The sequence below is a fragment of the Lactuca virosa genome, chromosome 5 (genome assembly GCF_052849685.1).
Source record: "Lactuca virosa cultivar CGN04683 chromosome 5, Lactuca_virosa_CGN04683_v6, whole genome shotgun sequence".
Taxonomy (NCBI): domain Eukaryota; kingdom Viridiplantae; phylum Streptophyta; class Magnoliopsida; order Asterales; family Asteraceae; genus Lactuca; species Lactuca virosa.
Window position 1 is genome coordinate 412376243 of NC_136430.1, and position 4007 is coordinate 412380249.

Sequence of the window (4007 nt, forward strand, 5' to 3'; positions counted from 1 at the left end):
TGATATCAGCACAATGTGGCGTGTAACATACCGGAAATTACAACAAATTTAAGCTTTTCAAAACAACCCATTAATTAGAAGAAGTGTTTACAAAATCGTTGTTTCCAAAACATTATTTAAAATCAGAGTCTCCCAAGATCCAATCAGTCATAAAACCAAGGATGTGTACGGTCACGCCTTCGCCTTGCCACAATCATCTGAAGCACCTGAAACAATAAACTGAAACTGTAAGCACGGAGCTTAGTGAGTTCCCCCAAGGTACCACAACACAATACACATGACAAACAAACACTCATGCCTGGCCCAATCAGCCTCGGGCTAGATTACCATGCATGTCTACAATGGCCCCAGTCATCATTGGGATGGAATGCCCTCGTATCATAAGCATGCTTGGTCCAATCAACCATCGGGTTGGAATACCAAAACATGTCGGGTCTAATCAACCATAGGGTTGGAATACTCCCGACCTGTTGACTGATGCCCGAAGCAGTCCAATCTCATCATATATAATAACAAGCATGTCGGGTCCAATCAACCATCGAGTTGGAATACCCCAGGCCCAGTGAACCTTCGGGTCCAGTCATCCATTGGGATGGAACACCCCATGTTGGAATGCCAATATATATATAACAGTTCCAGTCATCCATTGGGATAGAATACCCTTGGGCCCAATTAACCATCAGGTTGGAATGCCCCCGGTCTGTTGGCTCACGCACATAGAAGTAAAGCCTCAACCACCAACAAATATATGCACATACAACAGATAAACATATAATCAGTCTACAAAAAATCATGCAGATCTACATATCACTACGCATAACATCATCCTATATACTAGGATATAGATCTAACATATCACTACAGCACGATAACAGACTATCAAATAACTAGATATCTAATCCAATGGGCCGGCCTTGGTGCCTTTTCCCATAAGTATAGTGAGGAAAACTCAACTGAAGCGGCTGAATATCTCAGACAAATGCCAGACCGCTGATTCGTAAATCCCCGCACGCTAGCACCATAAAATATCATCCAAATAATAATTGAATCTCGACCCATAATCAAGAATCTGAATTACCTTCCTAATGACCAGGGCAAAAGACCATTTTACCCTTTTCTTACTTGGCCCAAAACCAAGGCCCGATATGGCCCAACTTCCTAATTAGGCCCAAAACCATCATGAATCAAATTCCAAGAAAGCCCATAATCAATCCATGGCCCAAGGTCAAAAGTCCAATGGCCCAACAAGGCCCAAACCACAAGACCCAAAATTACACATCCTGGGGAGTACGCCTCGCGTACCAGAAGTGTACGCCCCACGTACTCACCCTCTAAGTGCAATCTACAAGTCTCTAAAGCATGAAACTCAATTTACGCTGAGCGTACTTCTGAGTACACCCAACGTACTCATCAGGGGCCAAAAATTCACATTAAACTCTTATTGAGTTAAGTTAAATGCATCCAACCACTTCTCTTAACTGTAAATGATGTCTTAAAGAGGGCTAAATCTCCAAAATCCTTCCTTTCACAACACTCACAACCACTTAACTCTTGCATGGTGCTAAGGAAACGATCAAGCAAGCATTTTTATGGCTTAATACACCTCAAGACGTCAAAAAGAACAGTTAATATGCTTTGTAGTACTCCATACTCACAAAGCCTGGATCAAGATGCACTAAGCCTGGATCCACAAGCTCCAAGCAATCCCACACTTCTCCAAGAAGCTCTTTCTTCTTCTTCTATGAGCACCAAAATGCATGAAATACCAAAAAAAATCAAGAACCACACCAATGGAGGCTAAGGCTTCATTTCTAGGGTTTAAAGGGATGGAGGTTGAATATAATTGTTGGATATAGTGTCTAAGTCCATAACTATATTTGGTATGTACTTGACCCGGCCCGACATGGTCCATTTGGGTTGCATGGCATTGCAATACTTGGATAGACCAAAATGAGAGAAAGGACACTTAAGGTTTATTAATATATTATAAGTACTAATATATTAATAATATTATTTAATTAGTATTGATCAAAGAATTAATCTTGAATTAATTAAGTGATCAAAAAGAGACTAATTAAATATATGGGGTTGATTGTGTAAATAATCTATTCTTGTATAGTAGGCTAATGGTCCATGGTTTGTATGGATTGGGTTAAAACCCATAAGGTGCTCCATGGATAGTCCATGGAGGTTACAAACCCATGGATCATGGAATATGGAAAGCCATGATAATTAGGGTTTACATGGTGTAACCCTACTTGTGTCACAACTATATAAAGACTCCTTGTCTAGAAAAATCGGCACTACTACAAGCAAGTAAGAGGGCTAGCCAATTTTTGAGTATAGTGAACTTCTCTCAAGGTTATTCCAAGAATTGTGGTGTTGTGTGAAGCATTTGAGGCATCACATTTGGGGTGCTAGGCTCACAAATTCATCAAGGAATCCAAGCTACTAAAAGGTATGTTATTCTACTTGAGTTTTGTATTACAAGTTCCCCATAACATGCTAGATAGGAAGTAAACCTTGGAAAATCAAATTTGCATGTATTTAGAGAAAACATAGATCCAAGGTTTCTAGGGTTGCATGTACACCATAGGAGTGTTAGAATGCTCAAAACCGAACAGTTGTATCAAAGCCTAGGCTTGTTTTCTTGATACTTGATGCAAACTTGTTGAAAAAGCTCAAAACTCTGGGCTCTGCAGCATGAACTCGCCGAGTCCATGGGGGGACTCGACGAGTACACGTGAAAATTCATCCTACTCGTCGAGTAGGTTCTTGCACTCGACGAGTAGGAGCCCCTGAATGCAAATTTTCGAGTTTTGCTACTGGAAATGGACTAGAAACATTACCCTAAACTGTTTTGGTGTTTTAAAACTTGTTTTAGATGGTGTAATGCTTATGCTAATCCATTTACAATGGCTAATATCAAAATTCCATGTTTTATATGTGTTAATATGATTCTTGAAATTTTGATATGAATGTTCATGTTCTTATGAGTTTTAGAAGATCATAGGAATTATGTGTAACTTGTTTGTAAGGATGATTCTTGATCTTAATGGCTAATGATGGAGTCCATAACTTGTCCTCAAGTTATGGATAACCAAAAGTCACTTCTTTAAAAGTGTCATTAAAGAATAAGAGGTTACATAAAATGAAGAGTTTTCATTTTAATGAACCATTAAACTCATAAGTTATGAAATGAAAGGTCTTGAATATTTTCAATACTTGCCCTCAAGTTTTGGAATTTGTAAGGTCTTACACCCTAATACTTTAATTTCCAAATTGAACCTTAGAACTTTAAAAGTTTAAAATTCAACCCTTATACTATTATTATATTAAAAGTTTAAATATATAGATATGTATAAGAATAAGTCAGTCTTACCGTTAGTAGGCCTCATTCACGAAGCCGGTCTATAAGGGGGGTATAAGGTTGTTGCCTATAAAATGGCAGCTTAATGGGAGTCCACTCTCACCCACCGCTTCCTTGACTGGTGGAGGGTCGTTAGCCGAACGGGTAGGACAAGAAAAATGTGAAATAGGTGCTAACCCATGAAATTACACTTTGTACCTTACCAAGTCGTTAGTGGAGCGCGTGTGGTTAACCGACACACTAACAAGGACTAGTAAGAGTGGCAAAGGGTAACTTAATTTTATCGTAGATCGGTGGAGCGCGTGTGGTTAACCGGCACATCGATTAGGTGATAAAAGTTAAGGGTACCAAGTCAATTTGCATGGTTATTCACACCTTGTTTGTGATCCTCGACATCCCAGTCACAAACTTGAAAGGGCACAATCGAGATTCAAACATGCCATTGAAAGTTCAATGTATCTCAAAAGATCTAGGAATTTCAAATCCAATAAAACTTAATAATCTATTTCGTTTATGTGGTGGAAATTGGTAAATCGTCATTTACCTACCTTCAAATATTGTATAGCTTCGATTACAACATCCCTCTTCCAACTATAAATAGTTTGTTGTGTCCTAGCCTTAATACTTCATTTGGGTG